The sequence below is a fragment of the Pseudophryne corroboree genome, chromosome 1, assembly GCF_028390025.1.
Source record: "Pseudophryne corroboree isolate aPseCor3 chromosome 1, aPseCor3.hap2, whole genome shotgun sequence".
Lineage (NCBI taxonomy): Eukaryota > Metazoa > Chordata > Amphibia > Anura > Myobatrachidae > Pseudophryne > Pseudophryne corroboree.
This window is the reverse complement of record NC_086444.1, coordinates 218,506,662-218,531,777: the sequence shown is the minus strand read 5'-3', so window position 1 is coordinate 218,531,777 and position 25,116 is coordinate 218,506,662.

Genomic DNA, 25,116 nt, shown 5'->3' with positions numbered 1-25,116 from the left:
TTAAATTGAACTGCTATTGTGCGGTTATAACTTGCGCTCGCAACTTCACGCAACCTTGCGTAAACACACGACCATGCGCATCCCTGCACCACGTGTGCGCTCCTGTACGCTTTCCTCACATACCATGCCATGTGTACAAACGTGCGTTCGCAACTCAATAAACCACACTATGGCCCTCATTCCGAGTTGTTCGCTCACTAGCTACTTTTAGCAGAAATGCAAATGCAAAGCCGCCGCCCTCTGGGAGTGTATCTTAGCATAGCAGAATTGCTATCAAAAGATTAGCAATTCTGCTATTAAGTATTTCCTTGCAGTTTCTGAGTAGCTCCAGACCTACTCCTAGATTGCGATCACCTCAGTCTGTTTAGTTCCTGGTTTGACGTCACAAACACGCCCAGCGTCCGGCCAGCCACTCCTCCATTTCTCCAGCCACTCCTGCGTTTTTACCTGGCACGCCTGCGTTTTTTAGCACACTCCCTGAAAAAGGCAAGTTTCCGCCCAGAAACACCCACTTCCTGTCAATCACACTACGATCAGCAGAGCGATTGAAAAGCTTTGTTCGTCCGTGACTAAAATAGCATAGTTTTGTGTAAAAATACTTAGCGCGTGCGCCCTGCTGTGCATACGCATGTGCAGAACTGCCGGATTTTAGCCTATTAGCAATTCTGCTAAAAATAGCAGCGAGCGAACAACTCGGAATGAGGGCCAATATCACGATAAATGTGAGCAACAAAATACTACTGCTCACTTACACAACTCACAATTGTTCCTTACACTCGCCGGAAGTTACCCACACAGGTAATCCTCTTTTGAGTGTATACCTAAATGTTTAGGTCGGAACTGTGTTTCGTGTTTTTATAATTACTCCCTTAACACACTAATTCAAATATATATATTGCAAATAAATGTATCCGATTTTACACAGATCTATAATGACTGTCATAACATATGGCAACAATATGTGAGAATGTATGCAAAGTATCGGTACGCTTTGTGTACGCTTTTGCACCAAAAGTTACACACAAATAATAAACAGCTTTCTTTCCTGTTTGTCCCTCGGGTTACACCAGCACCTCTAAGATTATACAGAACAGATGTGGCCTAACAACACAAGATAGTTTCAAACACAATGCAAGGTTACTTAAGATGCGTCTCCACACTTTGTTGATAGACCAAAGTCTATTATTGCCTGCAAGTCCGTAAGTATGTGGTGAACCAGGTGAGTCCCAATTGTTAAGTTCATTTAACTTACAGGAAGAAAAGCAATACCTTAATATACAAATGTTCAGGCCGCTGCAACCACTAAGCGTGTGTGTTATACCTCTATGAAATGTGTACACATTGCGTAAGCACGCCGTCATGCTGTAAGCACAAAGTAGCTACACGTTCAGCGGAATACACTTGAAAACCCCTACCAGGAAAGGAATGTGACACCAATTGTATATGTTATGTTGTGGTCCAACGCAGGAACAAATATTTACTTAAAAGGGGGTACAACAGAAATACAACAATATAAGAGAAAAGCTACAACCAATGGATACATACGTTTGTTCACCTGCGCCACCCAGATCCGGTCCTCAGTCAATCTGGAAAGATGACCTTCAGAGAATAGACTGAGGCTAGCCAGGAGGCTTGGCTTTTATACAATAGTCCAAAGCATGAAACAAAGGAAACTGTAATCTCTTCTTTCACAGGTCAAAGGGCTGGTCATTTACAGTACATGAGGGGTCATAGGTCGGTTTGAATAGGTGGGCGATGCCTGGTCCAGGTGCACTTGCAGATGTCCTCCACCGGGTTCCCGACGAATATCAAGAGTACAGTAAATACAGTGTGATATTAATATTGTATTCCTGTGCATAGATATGCGCAGGAGCGTGCTACATTCTGCAAACTACCATCGGAATATTGCCCTTGAAATACTGTACAGCTGGATACCAAACACCACATCTTTACCTAATTCTGTCCCATCATATCCTGTAAAGTTGAATCCCTCTGTTGCTATACCTCTGAAGCAAATGTAACTTGCTGGCGTGGTGCGTGTAGGCTATGTGTAAATTATGCACTATGTGGATTAAATATCAGATATGTCTCTGTGGCTTTTCCATGCAAATGCGTATGCTACCGTATTTACTCATACCATGCGCTAATACACAGGACTTCATGAGCCAATGTACGCAGCGTGCGGGTATGCGCACGCATGGCTGAACAAGCACCCGCACGGAGGCCACTCTGTGTGATGTTTGCACGTGATGCGTGTGGGTATAATATTTTTGACTTCAACAACTGTAATATATAATAAAAAATGTATGAAAAACTATTCACAATGTAATATCAAGTGTAATATGCTATACACCTATTTGAAACAATTACAGCTTTTCCTACAGACATGACTGGATATCTAAAGTAACAGAAAATTTAAATAAGTGGCGAATTTCCATATACATAAAACATACAAATAAAATATTGACATATATACTGTATTGTCCCTTTTTCACTTTTTCACTCAATTAAAGACAAGTACTTGAGATGCCTTATGGCATCTGCTCATACAGTATTTTTAAAGCGCCAAACATTTAGCCATTTCGACGCATGCTCTCCCTATTTAAAATATGGGGGTGGGGGCACCAATGGCCTTGCTGGCACAGAGCACTAAAATGTCCAACTTCCGGTTCTGTGTATGATGATTGCTATGGGTGAGGGGTGTTGCTGGCTGCTCTGTGATCTGTGCTGCTGGCTGATGGGTGCTGTGCAGGGAGAGGGGTTTAGGGTCAGAGATAGAACTAGCACCAGTGATAGGGGGCACAAGCCGAAATCTTTACTAGGGCATCAAATTGGTTAGGAAAAGCTTTGACTAGGGAGGTAGGGCAAAGACAGCAGCGGCGGTGGTGGCGGTGGGAGGGTAGTAGGGACAAGAGAGGAGGCAGGAGTCAGGCAGAATCAGGATGGCCAGGGCAGACACATTGGGGATAGGAGAGGAGGCAGCCAGGCTGTAATGACAGGAGAGCCAGGGAAGATAGGCATGATCACCAGGGCCTCCATCAGGAGGGTACTAGGGGAACAGCTGTCCTGGGCCCAGCCTCTCTGACAAAGAGTGGAGAGCCTTGGGATGCTAATGGCACCGTCCGCCTGCCGCCGTCCATCCCGTCCTTCTGCCGCTGTGCTCTATTGAAAATGTCCATTTCCAAAATGGCCGCCAACTCAGAGGAGAAAGTTAGTAAAGATACTAGAGGAGGCTCTAGTATCTTTAATATCTGTCTCCTCTAATTCTGCAGCTATTTTGGGAGGGACATTTTCAATAGCAGCAGGCAGGTGCGCACGGCAGACCTGCTGCGGCAGCGGCAGCTTAAGGGGGGTCTGACAATGAGCAGAACCCCTTGACAATGAGCAGAACCCCTGACAATGAGCAGTACCCCTTAACAATAAGCAGAACCCCTTGACAATGAGCAGAACACCTGACAACAAGTAGAACCCCTAACAACGAGTAGGTACTGCAATAATTACTTTACAGGCATAACAATATGACAAGGGTATTACTGTGTGGGCATAATACTGTATGGTGACAAGCATATTAATGTGAGGGCATAATACAGGTTGAACGCGATGGGCATTTTGCCTCTTTTCAACCTCAATTACTATGTTACTATAATATAGTGTTAGAGGCATTACTGTGTGAGGGCATAATATGGTGTCTGGGCATTATTGTGGGAACGTAATATGGTGCACGGGGAATAATATGCTGTTGCTCCATATGTTCATAGGATTTTGTTTTAAATATATATTTATTTATTTTTATTTACTTTTATATGTGTGTGCGTGTGTGTGTGTGTGTGTGTGTGTGTGTGTGTGTGTGTGTGTGTATATATATATATATATATATATATATACTGTATATATATAATTTTTATTTATTTTTTGGGGGGCAGGGCTGCCTAACTTGTAGGTCCCAAGCCCTATAATTTCCAATGGCAGCCCTGAGAAGTAGTGGGTGGCGGTTTGCAGTTAAAATGCTGGCTGTCACGGCATTCAGGATACCGACACCAAAATCCTGACAGCCAACAATACCAAAAGCCGGAATCCCGGCGCACCAGGGCTATTCCCACTCATGGGTGTCCATGACAAAATGGAAATAGATCCTGTGGTGAATGCAGCGAGCCATCAAGCCAGCAGCAGGGGACTCTTAGCGCTCACCCGACTTCCGGCATTCTGGCGAATGGAATATTGACAGCTTGCATCCTGTCCACCGGTTAAACGTATGTAAACCATGGGTGGTGCATGCACAGATGCATTCTCACTATATTTTTTTAAAAAAATACAATGATATTTATGCTGAGGAGAATCACAGGGACAGTGCTTTATCACAACCTCTGTCCCTTCATGCAAGTTTTAACAAATTCAAGTGATTTTTCCTAAATGACAGTAGCAATGGGAATTTAGGCAAAAATATCACACTGCAACCACATTTTAGTGTTTATTCATTTAGCCTGGATTCTGTTTTCACAATGCCCCCAACATTATTTTCTCATCTCCTGAACATCTCAAGAAATACATTTTAAACAGTCTGAAGAGATGTTGTTCTGGCTAATGGGGGTCATTCCGACACGTTCGCACGCAGCGGATTATCGCTGCGGTGCGAACGGATCCAGAATGCGCGGCGGCCGCAATGCGCATGCACGATGTTGCCCGGCGACAGTGGTCGCCGAGTTGCATCGCGTCCTACAATGGAAGCGGTCGCAGAGCCGACCGCAAAGAAGATTGACAAGAAGAAGGCGTGCCTGGGCAGATCTGGATCGTTGGAGACAGTTTTCGGGGAGTGGTAAGGAAAACACAGGCGTGTCCAGCAGAACGGAGGGCGGATATCTGACGTCAAAGCCAGCTCCAGCTTGGCAGGGATCGTCGCACAGGGTAAGTATGTATAGGGCTGGTCTTCTGCTTGAATTTTTTTTAGCTTAGCAGGGCTGCACAAGCGATCGCAGCCCTGCTAAGCTAAAATAAACTCCCCCATAGGCATGTACTAGTTGATCACAGCAGCAGCAAAATGTTGCTGTCTGCGATCAACTCGGAATGACTACCAAAGACCAGCTCATGTGTGCAGCCATTGGCAAACACATAACTTTGTGCCCCATGTGACCTTTTCTTTCTTTTTATCAATGTAGTTTTGGCTGCCTAAATTTTCCGGTGTGTGATAATTTATCTGATGCAAAGGACCACTTAATTGGAAGCTTTTGTCCACTTTTTTGTTATATGGCACTAGGCCACTGGCTTGTTACATAAGTTGTCCTTTCAATCGTTTCTATAAATACTATATTCACGTTTTAGCAGGTTTACAAGTAATTTTGAATAATAACCTGACAAAACTAAGCATTGTCTTCATCATGAAGACATCTTTCCTGTCATAATATGTAGTACAGTAATGTACAAGGATGTTTCCATTTTACAAAGTCTTTCATCGAACCACTTCCATTTAATTTGCATGTTTTACCTTTCAAAATACTGAGACAGAGGGATCATCTGAGTGTGCTTCGTTTGTGGTTTTAATATTAGCAGTGGCCATACATTGGAAATCCCAGGGCTCGGTATTATGTGGAGCCTTTGCCAATTTGAAACACTCAAGCCTTCTGTCCTGACTAGCAGACAGATCAAATTCCCTGTGACAGGTGACAACAGCTAAGATTAATAGCATCTACCCAGGAATAAAAGTGCCACAAAGGTATGAATGTTTGTCTCAACATAACTTTTCATTATTCTTTTCTTCCATTTAACTTTCTCTCTAAGTGATAACATTTTTGTATTATAGTGTACCGTGAAAACATATTTGTAATCCATGTTAATTGGGGAGCTTGTCCTCTTCTTAGCTTGTCATTATCAGAGAAACGCAATCTGCCTCTCTCTCTGATTTGTAACTTTTAAACCAACTGTAGCTAGCAAACCCAGGAAATATAGATATACTGTACAGTGCATCCAGAAAGTATTCACAGTGCTTCACTTTTTCCACATTTTGTTGTTACAGCCTCATTCCAAACAGCCTGTTCTTATCGCACTGGAGGAGTAAGTCTTGGGTTGCGCACAGACTGCACACACTGGGTTTAGCAGCTCAGCTACACATGCGATTGCACACTTGCATGGCGAAAATACACTCCCCCTGTAGGTTGTGACTATCTGATCCCAGGACAGCAAAAAATGCAGCCCAGCGATGAGATCTGAATTAGGCCCATTGTCACACAGCAGTGGCAGAATTGAAAGTTGGTGCTATATGAAATTATCCTTGGTCCCTCCCTCCCTCCCTTATGTTGGATTTTAAAATAGACATTCACAGTTAAAGAATCCAAGCACTTCATAAACGGGCTGACACTTTTGTGGCTGAAGTGCTTGCTTTGTTTGGGCCTCCACAAGACAATTTTTTGGAAGGATTACCTACAAACACTAAATAGGAGGTTGATGATGAGGATGCTAATTAGAGTATAATATTGTAAAATAAATTTCATGTACTCGCTGAAAATTACATCATATGGAAGAGGTGCCTAGATGGCTAAGAAACCCACCTCTACTAACTTTGGCCTCACAAATGGAGCAGATGCCTTCACAAACATTGTCAGGATTTGGGTAAAAATAATCCCACACCCAAGAGGTGGCTATTTTGGTCTTATGCCAGGGCATCACAAATGGCTTTCTTTTTATCACGAGCATGAGCTGCAGCCACTGGTGGCTAACTTACACAAACAACATAATGAAAATCCTCATCTTCAGTGTCAGATAGTAGAGTACACACATATCCCCCTCATCTTGTTCCACTTCCACACATAAATCCTCAATTTCTATTATGCCCTCATCACCATCTTTACCTGTACTGCTCCCCACATGTGCAGATGGTGCAAAAATGGTGGAAGGATGTGAAAGAGGCTTCTCAATGAGGACAGTGTGAGAAATGTCAGACTCACACATAGATAGCTTGGACACCCCTAAACGATCCTCAGGAATGTTTGACGCTTCTGAACGCACAGTTTGTTCTACTACCTTAGTTGTTTTCATTTTTTTTTATAACTTTTCTAGACTAGTTGCAGAAACACACTCAGATATAAAGGCCAAGGCCGGAGATTTTCCTTGCCAATGCATGTGGTGAATGGTATGTTTGCAATTTTATGTTTTTTGCACCAAACCTTCCCTTTTATACGAAGTGTCTTTTTCTTTAACACTGTATATTGGGTTTTTTATTTTAGAGACCTTGGGCATCGGATTTAGTAAATAGCGTTGCTGGACTAGCATTGTCATCATGACTGGTGGCAGCAGCTGTTCCACTAGTATTCGGTTGCTCCTCTCTAAACTGATAGTTATCCATTTGTCAAGTTGCAGTTCACTGCGCGGATCACAGGGCTTATAGATGCATATGAACAAAATGCACTTCAGTAAAGCGCACCATTCAATAAGTACATAAACAATAGATATATTATATATATATATTTTTTTTTTCTATTTTTAAACTTACAGCTTGGTTCCATCTGTGTGGATCACAGGGCTTATAGATGCACGTGAATAAAATGCACTTCAGTAAAGTGCACCATCCAATAAGTACAAAAACAATAAATATATATATTTTATTTTTCTGTTTTTTACTTGCAGCTCAGTTTGAACTGTGTGGATCGTAGGGCTTGTAGATGCACAGGATATTGCAAACAAAGGACAGAAAACTGTGCTTCAAAACAATAGTGCTGCTAGGGTGGTCACCTCACCCTCAAGAACAGATTTTTTAAAAATTGGGTTTGCAGCCATGCGCACCTCTGGCAGAGGTGCGCACGGACGCAAAACCTATATTTTTTTAATTCGTAGATGCACAGGAACAAAGCACACTAAACAGTACCAACAATAGAAATATATATTTTATTTTTCTGTTTTTTAACTTGCAGCTCGGTTCAAACTTCGTGGATCAGAGGGCTTATAGATGCACATGGACAAAGCGCACAAAACAGTACAATTTAAAGCAGAGTATTGTGCAGCACACAGCAGCGTGCAACATGCCACCTATACACAGTCACTATACAGAACAGCCAGTATAGCAGGGTATAGCAGAGTACACAGCAGAGTGCAGCATGCCCCCTATAAACAGTCACTATACAGCACAGCCACTTGTAAGACTCTGGACACAACATAGCCAGTATAGCAGAATATAGCTACATAGTCTATAGTATACACAGTCACTATACAGCACAGCCAGTAGAGCAGAGTATAGCACAGTAAACAGCAGTATGCAGCATGCCACCTATACACAGTCACTGTACAGCACAGCCACTTGTGAGTCTGGACACAGCACAACCAGTATAGTCAGAGTCGGCCCTAGGCATAGGAAAACTAGACAAATGCCTAGGGCATTTGTTATGCCTAGGAGCACAAGCAGCTTCTGCTGATTAAAATGATATGCAACATGCCTATATTCTGTTTGTGACTGTGGCTGTATCTGCATACAAAATACAGTGTATTCCTGGAAATCACTGTAACATAGAACTTCGTATGCAGATACAGTCACAGTCGCACACACAATATAGGCATGCTGCATATCAGTTTAATCAGCAGAAGCAACTTGTGCACCCTAACCACATAGTAATGCAAATAAGATGCATTTTCATCAAAAAAAAGTGTCCATCATTAGCAGAGCTGCCATCTGATTCATGCCAGGCATCTCCTGCTGCATGGCGTATTGAGGCAAGATGTATGAGGTCACATCTGTATCCAAGCAGAGGCAGAGTTGTTTGGTGCATTATAAGTTAAAAATAAAAAGCACATTATATAATGAGCGCTGTGGAAATGAGCTGGTAAACTCCTTCTGTGTTTCCCTGACAGAATGTACTGGGGTCTATCCCTTACAGCCAGTGTAATGTGTTTGGTACACGTGTGTCGGCATATCTGAAGCTGAGTGCTCTGCCACAAATGGCTGTGGGAATGACTCTGTCGGCACCGCCGACTCCTAATGGTACTTGGTACATGGGAATAAGTGTCAACATGTCAGTAGATGTATGTTCTTCCCAAGAGAAAACTATATGGGAGACACAGATGTGTGGAGGTGACCCTGTCGGCACCAACAATATCTGACTGGGTAAAAATTGTCATGATAATGTGATGCATATCAGAAAGGGCTATACCTATATGTATATGTATGTATAGTAAGGTTGCATAGGTCTGTGGCATGAACACAGACGTAGTAATATTTATGGAGGGTGTCATATTCATAGAATAGATTTCCCTCAGACCCTTCGGGATCGCAAAAATTTTATTTTGCCCAGTTACTACTCCAAGAGATCGACACAAATACTGTTTCTTATGTCAACCATAATGTTTCCTGACTAGACCCACAAAATCGGCATTCAGTACATGTTTCATACACATTAATAACATATTAACGTCACTAGGGAGCCTGCTGTTCCTGTCAAAAGGGATATTTATATATGAGTTATATATATATATATGTATAGATATTTGTGTGTATAGGTGTATTTAAAGGTATATATATGTATATATGTATATATATATATAAAAAATTTATAATGAATGCTGAGGTAAAGTTATTCCTTCTCATGTGCTGAGCGGCCGTGACAAGATGTTTTCAAATCCTCAAGAGGATTCTGAGTGTTTATTCTTTTCCCGCCGTGGATAGAATAAAGTGAGAGTCACCCCCTGTTCTGCATGGGGCCCTGTCACAAAGGATCGTATGCAGGAAGATATGTGATACTCTAATTATGTGTCCGCGTGTACGTTGATTATACTTGCATTACGTGCGCATGGGGGAGTAGTTGTATGCAGGGTACTCCTTAAGTTGGGTCATATCTATAACATTGCAGCAGACTGCCGTGCGACCACAAGGGATACAGGACTCTTGGGTTCACGGGCCAATTCCATGGTGGTCTCGACTAGGAGGGCGTTGTGGATTCACCAATGGAATGCTGAGGCTGACTCGGAGAAGAACTGGAGTCTCTTCCCTATGAAGGTGAAACCTGGTTTGGGGATGGCCTTGTTAAGTTGATCTCGGCAGATACCACTGGTAAATCTACCTTCTTGCCCTATGTTCCCTCACAACGGTTGGTGACACATTATTGTAGGATGCAGTCATTTCTACCAAATAGATACGGATTTCCCTTTCTTTGCAGGTAGAGGAAGGTGAAAGATAAGAGGTCAGCAGTCTTTTCAAGTTCGCAGAAGCAGAAATCATCCTCTGTTTCTGCCACATCCACCGCATGACGCTGGGTCTATCTTGCGGGAGCCCACACCGGTGGGACCACGTATAATACTCTTCAGTCAGTCCTGGAATGGACATGGACCAGTGAGTTTAAGAATAGAGTCCCAAGGGGGACATACTTCAGTTTCCAGACGTTTCCCCTCACCGATTTTTTCAAATAGACCTTACCGATTCTCCTCTGGACGGGGACGTAGTATGCGACGCCATACAAGAGTTGTGTCAGGATCAGGTCATTGTCCTGCTGTCCCGGTCACAAAAAAAAAAAAAAAAAAGCTGTTATTCAAGCTTTTTCGTGCTCTCGAGACCGGACGGCTCGGTCAGAACAATCCTATCTCTAAAATCCCCAAAAAGTTTCTACTTAAGAAGTTGAACTACAAGCTGGAATCTCTCAGGGCAGGGATCTCCAATCTGGAAAAGGAGAAAGGTTGCCTAATTACTAGAGATGAGCGGATTCGGTTTTACTCGGTTTTACTCGGTTCTCAAAACCGAATCTTATTGGCTCACGGATGTCACGTGTTTTGGATAGCCAATAAGATTCGGTTTTGAGAACCGAGTAAAACCGAGTAAAACCGAATCCGCTCATCTCTACTAATTACGGTTTCTTCCGCATTAGGCTTACCTGGGTTTGCTATTCAGGATTGTCATTACCAATTCACCGGAGTGATGGCGGTATGATGGTTTTCCTTCGATAGTAAAAGAGTCATTATTATTCTGTACTGGGATGCTCTCCTGATTACGGTGAGGTCAAGAAACCAAGTGGTGCAAACCGTTGCATTCTCCCTGACAGTTCGTCAACAAAGTGGTTGGCTCCTGAACTTGCCAGAATCACTGTTGATCCCAACGACGTGGTTGTCGGCGTTGGAAATACTGTTAGACACAGAACTGTTGAGAGTTTGTTTCTTCCAGTGGAAAAAGCTCTGAGGATCCAGAGTCGGGTCAGATCTGCAACAGGGTCAATCCATCATTACATTCTGTTGATGAAAAAGATGGTTGCGGCCTATGAGGCCATTCAGTGTGCAGGTTAAATGCCAGAGTGTTTTTAGCTGGAATAGTTGGACAAGTGGTCCAGTTTCCACCTGGGATAATCCTGTTTTTTCAAGACCAGAATTTCACTCCTGTGGTAGCGGCGCAGTTCTCAAAAGCGCTGGTTAGGGTTCCAGGACTGGATCCTAGGGACCACGGATACATGCCTTAGAGGCGGGGGAGCTGTCACACAGGAGGAAAACTTCCAAGGAAGAGGGTCAAGTTAGGATACTTGTCGCCACATTAACGGTCTAGAGGTAAGGGCCGTTTATAACGGTTTTCTACAAACAAAAACCGTAGCAGCAATGGCAAAAGCCAGAAAGATTTTCCGCTGGGCGACGAAATCATATGCGCGCTCTGTCAGCGATGTTCGTTCCAGGAGTGTACAACTGGGAAGCAGGCTTCCTCGGCAGACACGTTCTCCATCCAGGAGAGTGGTGTTTTCATCCAGAGGTTTTCACAGAAGTGACAAGTCGTTGAGGGATTCCTAAAATAGACAAGATGGCATCTCGCCTCAATAAGAAGCTTCAGAGATATTGTTACAGGTCAAGGGACCTTTAAGCTATAGCAGTGGACGCCCTAATGACTCAGTGGGTGTTTCAGTCGGTCTATGCGTCCCCTCCGCTTCCATTTTTTTCCAAAAATGCTAAAGATCATAAGAAGAACAAAGGTTCAGGTGATCCTCATTGTTCCAGACTGGCTTAAGAGGACCTGGTACCCGGATCTTCAGGTGAACGCCGGATCCTAGCCGAGAGGATATTTCCAGTGAAGTCATCCCTACTTTTCTTCAGACCAGTAGAGGAGTAACGTAAAAACATTACCATCGTATTTGGAGAAAGTATGTGTTTTGGTGCGAAGCCAAGAAGGCTTCTACGGAAGATTCCAGTGGGATCGTTTTCTCCTTTTTTCACAAGATGGTGTGGATGCGGGTCTTAAGTTGGGCTCGATTAAGGTTCAGATTCAGCCTTATCGGTTTTATTCCAAAAACAATTGGCCTCCTTTACAAAAGTTCGATCTTTCGTAAAAGGAGTGTTGCACATCCAACCTCCCTTTGTGCCCCCCCGGAGCTCCATGGGGTCTTAACGTCGTGTTGCAGTTCCGGCAATCTCATTGTTTTGAACCTTTACGTAAGGTAGAGTTGTAATTCGTCACTTGGAAAGTGGTCAGGCTGTTGGCCTTGGCATCCGCAAGGCAGGTGTCTGAATCAGCGGCTTTATTCCACAAGTGCCCCTATGGAGTTGAGAACTCGTCAGCAATTTTCTGCCAAAAGTGGTTTCATTGTTTCACATGAACCAACCTATTGTGGTGCCAGTGGCTACTGAAGTCTTGATGGAATAGAAGTCTCTCGATGTGGTCAGAGCTTTGAAAATGTATTTCGCCAGAACGGCTCAGATTAGGACAACGGAGGCTCTGTTTGTCCTGTATGCTCCCAACAAGATTTGGGCTCCTGCTTCCAAGCAGACTATTGCACGCTGGATCTGTAATACGTTTCAGCAGGCTCTTTCTACGGCTGAATTGCCATTACCGAAATCGTGAAGACCCATTCTACCAGAAAGGTGGTTGCCCGAGGGGTCTTGGCATTATGGTTTTGCCGAGCAGCTACTTGGTCGGGTTTAAACACCTTTGCGAAGTTTACAAGTTTGATACCCTGGCTGATGAGGACCTTTTGTTGGGTTAATCGGTGCTGCAGAGTCATCCGCACTCTCCCGCCCGTTCTAGAGCTTTGGTATAAACCCCATGGTTCTTAAAGTGTCCCCAGCATCCTCTAGGACGTATGAGAAAATAGGATTTTAATACCTACCGGTAAATCCTGTACCCTTAGTACGTAGAGGATGCTGGGCGCCCTTCCAGTGCGTACTGTATCTGCAGTTATTGGGTATGGTTACACACGTGGTGTGTTGCGTTTAAGTCAGCCTGTTGCTGACGTTATTCATGCCGTGGCATGCGTTATGCTGTTATTGGTTGTGTTTACACACAGGTTGTGTTATGCTTTATGTCAGCATATTGCTGCATATTCTTCATGCCGTCGGCTGGTGTTCTATTGAATGCCATGTTCTGCGGCATACTGGAGGTGTGAGCTGGTAAGATGCTCACCATGGTTTAACAATAAATTATTTCCTCGAAATGTCCGTCTCCATGGGCACAGTTACTTAAACTGGAGTCTGGAGGAGGGGCATAGAGGGAGGAGCCAGTTCACACCCATTCAAAGTCTTAAAGTGCCCATGTCTCCTGCGGATCCCGTCTATACCCCATGGTTCTTGAAGCGTCCCCAGCATCCTCTACGGACTAAGAGAAAAGGATTTACCGGTAGGTATTAAAATCCTATTTTTTTACAATATACTTTATTACAGGTGAGGAGTGTTTTAATGTCAAATTGTAAGAATTCTAGTATCTCGTAAAATTTCTTCCGACAATGGGGGTAATTCAGAGTTGATCGTAGATGTGCTAAATTTAGCACATCTACGATCATTTACTCTGACATGCGGGGGGACACCCAGCACGGGGCTAATACGCCCCGCATGTCAGGTCCCACCTTTCCCGCACAGGTACAAAAGCTTCGCACAGCAGCAATGCTTTTGTACTGGTGGGTAGCTCCCTGCCAGCGCAGTGCCTGCGCTCTGGCAGGGAGCTACTGGCCGCGTCCAGGGTTGCAGCGGCTGCGTGTGATGTCACGCTGCTGCCGTGGCCCGCCCACCCAATGGTCCAAACACGCTACCGTTTTCCGGATCATGCCCAGCAAATGGCATTCTAACGCCATTGGCACACCCCCTCCCGCCCTCGCAAACCACCTCTGCCTGTCAATCAGACAGAGGCGATCGCAGCCCAGAGATGCTCATAGCATCAAACTGGGCTCCCGGGTGCGCATGTGCAGTGCGCCCACTGCGCGTGTGCACTCTACAAGAAGATTCAGACTGCGGTCGCTGCTGCTGCAGCGATCCAGTCTGAATTAGCCCCAATATTCCAGTGGATAATAGCCAGGGGAAGTAAAAAAGGTCTTCTACTATTTTATGCCCATAACAAAAGTGGATTGCTCTTAATCCTCTATTTTCTACATCAGTTCCATTTCCAGTAGCTGAACATGCTGGTGGGTCTGGGACTGGTTATGCTTTGGGGAGTGGGGGGTGTCACCAGAATCTTGTCCATGCATGCAACTTGTAGGCTATTAAATTTTCCCCATAGTGAGCTGCAATTTGGGGTGACTTTTTTGCACTTTCCACATGTGCATCTTCATGTTCACCTCCTTACATTGCATATCTTGTCCCCAAAAGTGGGAACATGGGGGGTCATTCCGAGTTGTTCGCTCGTTGACGATTTTCGCAACGGAGCGATTAAGGCAAAAATGCGCATGCGCATGGTTCGCAGTGCGCATGCGGTTAGTATTTTAACACAAAACTTACTAGATTTACTCACGTCCGAACGAAGATTTTTCATCGTTGAAGTGATCGAAGTGTGATTGACAGGAAGTGGGTGTTTCTGGGCGGAAACTGGCCGTTTTCTGGGAGTGTGCGGAAAAACGCAGGCGTGTCAGGAAAAAACGCGGGAGTGTCTGGAGAAACGGGGGAGTGGCTGGCTGAACGCTGGGCGTGTGTGTGACATCAAACCAGGAACGAAACGGCCTGAGCTGATCGAATCTGTGAGTAGGTCTGGAGCTACTCAGAAACTGCTAAAAAAATTCTGTTCGCAATTCTGCTAAGCTAAGATACATTCCCAGAGGGCGGCGGCTTAGCGTGTGCAATGCTGCTAAAAGCAGCTAGCGAGCGAACAACTCGGAATCACCCCCATGGTGCTAAAAAGGCCAATGGATACATTAGTATAGAACCCAAGGGCCTGCATGTCTACATATATAGCAGTTAGCAAATAAAACTTAATTATGTTTTACATTTTTTACATTGAACAGTTTCATTTAAAACAGACAGAAATAGCTTTTCTCAGGAATAGGCACAGGTAAGAGTATAATCTGTCTATACCTTTCAGGGATGTTTGTATTCACTGCATTCACACTGCGTCCATTCTATTTTATAATTACTTTAATATGGCTATTCTGGAAATTATGTTTAATATTACATTATCCCTTCCTACGATAGGCTTATAAAACATAACAATTACAATCCGGTTATATCACTTTATGCTACCTGAAATTTTATGCAGGTCCAGCTGAAAATCTGAATTAGAAACTAAAGGCATTGCTCACATGGATTCAAAAATGAATCATGACTGACACTCACTGCAAATAACAATTTCCTAACTACAAATTGAAGACTTTTTTTTCCAGTGAAAAACTCACAACTGACAATGATAAATCAGCTAGAAGATTTAAAAGAGTACAGCAGTCTTCTTTCAATGATAGGTTGTAAAATAAATCTCCACATAGTCACTGAAGGAAGGAAGTTTAGAAATCTCAAGGTGCCTTAATGTTTTCTAAAAAAAAAAAACACAGAAAAAAAAACCACCAACAAAAAACATACTGTGCTGGAAATATATATATGGAAATATATAAATGGAAATGGCTATGGAAATATATGAAGACTTTTTTTTCATGGTGCCAAGGACATATTTATAAAGGGGCAATAAAGAGATGTTAGTGCATCCAAGACTTGAGTGGGCTGGGGCAGTTCTTTTACATTACATATATGATATTCTTTTGGAGCTAAGGTGGGAGATGTCTAAAAAAAAGTTCCATTCTCAGTCATTGTTAAATAAAGACAAGAGACATTGGCCCTCATTCCGTGTTGATCGCTCGCTAGCTGCTTTTAGCAGCATTGCACACGCTGGGAGTGTATCTTAGCTTAGCAGAATTGCGAACAAAAAATTAGCAGTTCTGCTATTAAATATTTCCCTGCAGTTTCTGAGTAGCTCCAGACCTACTCCTAGATTGCGATCACCTCTGTCCGTTTAGTTCCTGGATTGACGTCACAAACACGCCCTGCGTTCGGCCAGCCACTCCCCCGTTTCTCCAGCCACTCCTGTGTTTTAGCCTGACATGCCTGCGTTTTTTAGCACACTCCCGGAAAACGCTCAGTTACCTCCCAGAAATGCCCCTTTCCTGTCAATCACTCACCGATCAGCAGAGCGACTGAAAAGCGTCACTCTGACCTGTGTAAAATTGCTTTGTTTGTTGTGAAATTACTTTGTGCGTGCGCACTGCGGCCCATGCGTATGCGCAGAAATGCAGATTTTAACCTAATTGCTGTGCTGCGAAAAAAAGTCGGCGAGCGATCAACTCGGAATGACCACCATTGCCTTTTCACGGACCATTATTAATCAAGGTAATACTTGCAATTAACCCTTTCCTTAACCTTATGAAATTATTACCAGTATAGTGATTAGTGTAAAGTTAATTTTTTTGTTACTTTTTAAAAATGTAATATGTTGCTAATGTACTGTATGCTGTCTTATGATGGACATACACTGAACGATAATCACTGAGTTCCAGCCGATGACAACACTTCTTAATTCTGTGAATTCACATGAACGATAATCACTCAGCACATGAAAACAGTTTAGCAATGATCATTTGTTTTCAAGCATGTTCAATAGTCCAGATGTTATTCCAATTTGACTGTATGCAGTAAACTGTCTATACATTGTGGCAGATGTATTAAGGCTGGAGAAGTGATAAGTGGGAGGTGATAACGCACCAGTCAGTCAGCTCCTGTCATTTTTCAAACGCAGCCTGTAACTTGACAGTTAGGATCTCACTGGCTAGTGTATTATCACCTTCCTCTTTAACACTTCTCCATGCTTGATACACCTGCCACACAGTTCAGTGAGTATGCGGTCAGCATACCGCTTGTCGGGATCCTTGCTGTCACAATACTGATCCCGACTGGGTTACCATACCACCGCCGGTATGCTGGCGAGAAAGGTGATTCCCCTTCTATAGGTGTCCACGACATGCATAGAGGGAGAATAGAACCTGTGGCGAGCTCGCAGCATTGTGAGCGCATTCGGCATCCCGTGCGGCGGCATAACATACCGATCCCGTTCAGTGTATGGAGGCATGGCTACTTCATTACACTGCTCAGCCCCACATTACCATTTGGTCGGAACGTCTGCAAAATCTTGCAGTGTATCGCCAGGATTCCTGAGGATTTACTAAGAGTGTTTACTATACTGTATGTCTATATTATATTCTGTTCTGTAACTTCCAGGTGGAGGTTAAACAAAGTGGGGCCTGATAGAGCGGTGGACACAACGGAGATATTTCTGCAGCAGAGTGATTATTTGCTACTGTGCATGCGTGAAAAGTCCTGATAATCCCTATGCGTTTTGGTGCATTGTGAATAATTTAGGTGCACAGCAGTTCCTCACATACTGTAGGGTAAGGTAAGAATCGTATCTCCAATGGTACATACAAAGTTTTCCCGTTGCTACACGGACTTTATCATGTATCTTCTCACAGGTTTGGACACATCACTTGCTCTTCTATCTGCAATAAGTCAGTGCAGAATGTGACCAGTGACCGGAACATCAGGGCTAGGTGATAACAGGTGCAATAGAGAGGCAGAATGTCCCAATATTGCTCTGGGTGACTGTTTAAATTGACAGAAGATTACCAAGTTGTATTATTTTTTGTATTTATTTATTTATTTAAATTGCACATAGAGTAATATGTGTCTGTACACCATTGTCTTGGTATAAGACAGGCTAGCATATGCATGCAGTAACTGCTCTGTAAATTATTGTACTGTATGGCTATTTTTATTGACAACAAGACACATTTCATCAAGCGTGAAGTACACTGGATTGGTCTGACCCAGGTTTTGAATTATGTTGCCCTTTGCTGTAATCTTCCTTAAGCTTGAACTGGATGACTGACCATGACCTCACATTTATCGACCCCTTGCTAGAAATTATTTGAAGTCTTTGAAGTCTATTTCATTGAAACGTTGAAAGAGAAATGGCTATACTAGCAGCTTAGTCCAACTCAAATCTAACATACAGACAGATACATCTAGATGGGTGAGCAACACCTGCAGATCAAAGCAATAAGCAATATATGCATGTATGTAGAGCAATGTGGGGCTCTCCAATCCACTGCCAGTATCATAGGAGCAACACAACTAGGCTTTAGCATACAATTGGGATGATGCTGAGTAGTACCCTGCTGCGACCATTTCAGTGTCTTTTGCATTCCTCTGGTGTACAAGCATGCATCTGCATATGCAAGGACTGAGGGCCTAATTCAAACCCGATCGCAGCAGCAACATTTTCCTCTAATGGGCAACACCATGTGCAGTGCAGGAGGGCAGATATAACGTGCAGAGAGAGTTAGATTTGGGTGGGGAGTGTTCAAAGTGAAATCTAAATTGTAGTGTAAAAATAAAGCAGCCAGTATTTACCCTGCACAGAAACAAAATAACCCACCCAACACTAACTCTCTCTGCACATGTTATATCTCTCCCCTGCAGTGCACATGGGCCCTCATTCCGAGTCGTTCGCTCTGTATTTTTCATCGCATCGCAATGAAAATCCGCTTAGTACGCATGCGCAATATTCGCACTGCGACTGCGCCAAGTAATTTAACAATGAAGATAGTATTTTTACTCACGGCTTTTTCATCGCTCCGGCGATCGTAATGTGATTGACAGGAAATGGGTGTTACTGGGCGGAAACACGGCGTTTTATGGGCGTGTGGTTGAAAACGCTACCGTTTCCGGAAAAAAACGCAGGAGCGGCTGGAGAAACGGGGGAGTGTCTGGGCGAACGCTGGGTGTGTTTGTGACGTCAAACCAGGAACGACAAGCACTGAACTGATCGCACAGGCAGAGTAAGGTTGAAGTTACTCAGAAACTGCTCAGTAGTTTGTAATCGCAATATTGCGATTACATCGGTCGCAATTTTAAGAAGCTAAGATACACTCCCAGTAGGCGTAGGCTTAGCGTGTGTAACTCTGCTAAATTCGCCTTGCGACCGATCAACTCGGAATGAGGGCCATGGTTTTGCTCATTAGAGAAAAATTTTGCAAGCACCTTTAGCTGCTGCAATACTGCTTGGTGCATTGCACCGGCACTATGCTAAAGGGGGGTACTCACGGAGAGATCCATGCTTAAAATCTAAGCAATCTGACTAGATTGCTTAGATTTTAAGCACAGATCACTCGTGTGTAGCCCCCTCAGCGATAGCGATGCGCGGCCCCGCACATCGCTATCGCCGCTGCTAGATTAAGCCTGCATGTAGGCCAATCTAGCAGGTCGCTCATTTCACCCGCTGGGTGAAATGAGCGGCCCCCGTCCTCCCCCCGCATCGCTCAGCACACATCGCCTGTGCTGAGCGGCGGGAGAGATGTGTGCTGAGCGGTTCGCTCAGCACACATCACTCCCGTGTATACCCCCCTTAAGTGTAGATTTTCCAGGTGTGTATGGATTCCAGTGTGAGTGATTAAGCGTTTGTGTACGCAACCACTTCAGAGACACTCCTGCGGCACTCCCATAACACACAAATAAGATAATCTATTTTCATGTGTCCGTATAGCTACCTCCCAGTCAGCGCCCTGGAACGCCCAATACATATCCGCATGCATGCCTCTGAAAGGGCTACTGAGACGCATTACAAACACAATCCGGATGCATGCACAGTAGAAAATAATCACTCAGCAGCGTCCCACATTGATATAGAGCGCAACTCATAATCAGGCCCAAAGGGACAATTCAGTTTTGAGCAATGTTAGCAATGTTGAGCCAGCTGTCTCATAACCGTGGCATCAGTTACCTGGAAGCCCAGGTAACTGATCTAGAGCGGACTGTTATGCAACGGAGGAGTATTCACAATCTCGAGCAAAGTTTAGATAGAGCGGTGGAGGAGTTGCAAGGGGGCTCACTGGTAGACGAGGATAATCAGGTAGACAGCTGGACCACGGTTTAAGGAAGAAGAAGAAGAAGAAGAAGAGGGGGAGTGGTAGACAGGACATCTACGATCTGCCAAACCCCAACAAATTCACCTGATTGGACGAAGATTCTGAGGATGGCAGTGAGGAAATGACGGAACCGGAGGAGACTGTTCCCTCTAGCAACCAGAGGAGCGGTCCCCCTGGTACAGATGAGAAAAAAGTTAGTGAGGTACCTAGTCAGATTGTGGTGGTAGTGGATTCTATTATCAGGAGCACAGACAGGGCAATCTGCTACCGGGACCGTGATCGCCATACAGTCTGTTGTCTTCTGAGTGCTCGGGTACGTCACATCGTGGACTGGGTAGATAGATTGTTGGGAGGAGCTGGTAAAGACCTGGCGGTCTTGGTGAATGTTGGCACCAATGACAAAGTTAGTGGTACGTGTGATGTCCTTAAGAAAGACTATAGGGAATTAGGCAAGAAACTTAAGGCAAGGACATCTAGGTTAATCTTCTCTGAAATATCACCAGTGCCACGCGCTAGCCCAGGAAGGCAGAAGGAGATTAGGGAGGTAAATGTGTGGCTTAGAGACTGGTGTAGGAAGGTAGGGTTTGGTTCTTGGAACACTGGGCGGACTTCTCAGTCAGGTGCCATCTATTTGTCACGATGGATTGCACCTGAATGAGGAGGGGGCTGTGGTGCTGGGAAGCAGAATGATTAGAAAGTTGGAGGAGCTTTTAAACTAGGAGCCTCGGGAGAGGGTTTAGCTAGAAGCTACAGTGAGAACAGTAAGGATGGGGGTAGTAATCAATTTGGGGGTGGAGAATGGGGGAGCGAAAGTTCAGCCGGCAAGGGCAAGGGTATTTGCATGGGTATTAACACTGAAAATACTGACACAGGTATTGCCCAAGATATTCCCAATTTATCACCTAATGATATGGCTCAACAATAAGGTATATAAAAATAGCACAAGGGAAGATACTAACATCAGGGGGGGTTAGAAAGTCTTAAAGGGTCAAATAGAGATAGTAGTAGGGAAGGCTGTATTAAGCATGATGGGGGTGGAAAGGGAGGGAAGAGAATAACAGCCGGTAAGGGTAAATCTAGTAAGGCACTTGTAAGTATAGATATGATACCATTAAAACAAACGGGCAAGGGAGATGATTACCTAAAATGTATGCTTGCAAACGCAAGAAGCCTATCAGGTAAAATTGGGGAATTGGAATGGCTTTTATCAGAATCTCAGTATGATATTATAGGTATTACGGAAACATGGTGGGATGACTCTCACGACTGGGTTGCGTATTTGGAGGGATTTTCTCTTTTCAGGAGGGATAGGGCTACCAAAAGGGGAGGAGCAGTATGTCTCTTTGTTAAACCATCTCTAAAACCAAACTTAATAGATGGTATTTACGAGGGGACTGGAGATAACGTGGAATTGCTATGGGTTGAGATCACAAGTGGGGGCACAGAAGCAAAGAAAAGAATCATTGGCACATGCTACAAGCAACCAGATATTAGCGTACATGATGAGGAACAACTCTTACTGCAAATTTAAAAAGCTGCGGGAATGGGGGACATCCTAGTGTTAGGGGATTTTAACTATCCGGATATAAATTGGAATAACGATTCATGAGTAAAAACTAGGAGCAGCAGATTCTTAAATACATTAAAGGATCAATAAGTCATCTCAATTAGTCGAGGACCCAACTAGAGTTAAACTATTCTGGACCTAGTTATTACCAGCAATGTGGATATTATATTAAACACTAAAGTTGGGGAGACCCTGGGAAACAGTGACCACTATATGATCACATTCAACATCAGTTTCAAGAAGCAAAGCTATAAGGGAACAACTAAAACATTTAACTTTAGAAAAGCTAACTTCAAAATGCTGAGACAGGCACTAAACGACATTGACTGGGAAGTTTTGTTTCATGGTAAAGACACATCGGAAATGTGGGTAGCTTTAAAAGGGTTGCTTGATAGCAATATTCACAAATTCATTCCCATGAGCAGTAAACGCAGGAGTACTAAACACAAGCCAATGTGGCATAATAAGGAGGTCAAAGAAGCAATGGCTAAAAAGAGGCATGCTTTCAAAACATTTAAATCTAATGAAGGGGAGGAGTCATTCCAGCATTATAAGGAATGCAATAAAAAATGCAAAAAAGTAATAAGGGCAGCTAAAATTGTAAATGAAAAGCAAATCGCTATAGAGAGTAAAACCAATCCTAAAAAGTTTTATAAATACATTAAAAGGAAAAGGATAAAGAAGGAGAATGTAGGCCCAATAAAAGATGAATTGGTAGCTTTGATAAACAATGATAAAATAAAACCTGAAATACTGAACAATTTTTTTCCCTCAGTGTTCACCAGGTAGGATCAGATAGTGAGAGTAGTGCATAACGATAGTGAAGGTAATTGCTCTTGGCTTGATGCTTGTTTAAGTGAGAAAGTAGTCCTGGAGAGACTAAGCAACATAAAGATTAATAAATCACCAGGACCAGATGGTTTTCATCTGAGAGTTATGATGGAGTTTAGGTCACAGCTTGCAAAACCCCTATACTTGATTTTCCATAGTTCAATTACATCAGGCATGGTACCAAGGATTGGCGCATAGCTGAAGTACTGTAGTGCCTTTATTTAAAAAGGAAACTAAAAAAAAATCATGGTAACTATAGACCAGTTAGTTTAACCTCTATAGTGGGTAAAATATTGGAAGGTATTTTGAGGACTAGCATATAGGATTATCTGCAGGTTAATAAGATTATTAGCAAAAGTCAGCATGGGTTTGTAAGGGGCAGATAACGGGTAACTAACTTAATTAGCTCTAAGAGGAAGTGAGCAAGAATCTTGACCAGGGAAAATCAGTGTATGTGGTGTATTTAGATTTTGCAAAAGCCTTTGATACAGTGCCTCGCAGGAGACTGATCATTAAATTAAGGGAACTTGGCCTAGGATATACTATTTGTACATGGATAGGTAATTGGCTGGATAACAGAGTACAATGAGTAGTGGTCAATGGGAGGTTCTCCAGCTGTGCACCAGTAGTCATCGGAATACCACAAGGGTCTGTACTTGGCACGCTACTGTTCAATATATTTATCAATGATCTATAAATAGGCCTGGAAAGCACAGTGTCAATCTTTGCAGATGATACTAAACTGTGCAAGGTAATTAAGTCAGAAAGCAATGTGGAGTCTCCTCAGAATGACTTATTTAAACTTCAAACCTGGGCATCTAAATGGAGAATGAGGTTCAATATACAAAAATGCAAAGTTATGCATTTTGGGACAAAAAAACACATGCATCCTATACTTTTAATGGGAAAAATATAGGGGTTACTGTGGTGGAAAAAAATTTGGGCGTGCTCATAGATAATACGCTTAATAACAGTACACAATGTCAAAATGCAGCAAAAAAGGCAAGTAAAGTGCTTGCGTGCATAAAACGGGGCATTGAGACAAGGGACGAGGATGTAATCCTGCCACTGTACAAATCATTGGTACGTCCACATCTTGAATATTGTGTTCAGTTTTGGGCATCGTATTATAAAAAAGATATCGGGGAACTAGAAAGAGTTCAAAAGTGAGCTACTAAATTGATTAAAGGGTTAGAGACACTGGAGTATGATGAAAGGCTAACTAGGTTAAATATGTATACACTAGAAAAGAGGCATCTAAGAGGAGACATTATTAATATCTTCAAATATGTAAAGGGTCATTACAAGGAGTTAGTAGGTGATTTGTTTATTAAAAGAACTCTGTATAGGACGTGTGGGCACTCACTGAGGCTAGAGGAGAGAAAATTCCGTACACAAAGTAGGAAAGGGTTCTTCACGGTAAGGACAATAAAGATTCGGAACTCACTGCCAGAAAGGGTAATAACAACAGACTCTGTAAATGCATTTAAGAACAGACTGGACAAATTTTTAACTGGAAAAAGTATCCAGGGTTATAGCATTTAACATAGTGACATTAATATCTGGGAGTGGTAAGAATCATAGTTGTCAATTGGTACTAAACCATTACTTCAGCAGGTGCATTATAATATGAACAGTTTAACACAGAATACAGGTTGAACCCGATGGGCATTTTGCCTCTTATCAATCTCACTAACTATGTAACTGTGACTTTAGAGATGTGTGGCAGGCACTTTTCATGTTTTGTGTTTTGGTTTTGGTTCTGGTTCAATGCTCGTGTTTTGGATCTGGATTGGTTTTGCCAAAACCACCCTTTCGTGTTTTGGTTTTGGATCTGGATGATTTTTTTTAAAAACATAAAAACAGCTAAAATCACATAATTTGGGGGTAATTTTGCTCCTACGGTATTAATAACCTCAATAACATTCTTTCCACTCATTTCCAGTCTATTCTGAACACCTCACACCTCACAATATTGTTTTTAGGCCAAAAGGTTGCGCCGAGGTGGCTGGATGACTAAGCTAAGCGACACAAGTGTGCGGCACAAACACCTGACCCATCTTGGAGTAGCACTGCAGTGGCAGACAGGATGGCAGATTTAAAAAATAGGCCCCAAACAGCACATCATGCAAAGAAGAAAAAGAGGTGCAATTAGGTAGCTGGATGGCTAAGCAAAGCGACACAGGTGTGCGGCACAAACACCTGGCCCATCTAGGAGTGGCACTGCAATGCAGACAGGATGGCACTTAAAAAAAAGTAGGCCCCAAACAGCACATCATGCAAAGAAGAAAAGAGGTGCAATGAGGTAGCTGTATGACTAAGCTAAGCGACACAAGTGTGCGGCACAAACACCTGGCCTATCTATAGTAGTGGCACTGCAGTTGCAGACAGTATGGCACTTAAAAAAACTAGCCCCCAAACAGCACATCATGCAAAGAAGAAAAAGAGGGGCAATGAGGTAGCTGTATGACTAAGCTATGCGACACAAGTGTGCGGCACAAACAACATGGGATGTGCTGAGATTTGCCCAGATGAAATAGACACGCACAATATTGGTGGCACAGGAGAGCATACCCCTAAACCACATACACACAGACATGGCAAAGCCTGTAAAATTAA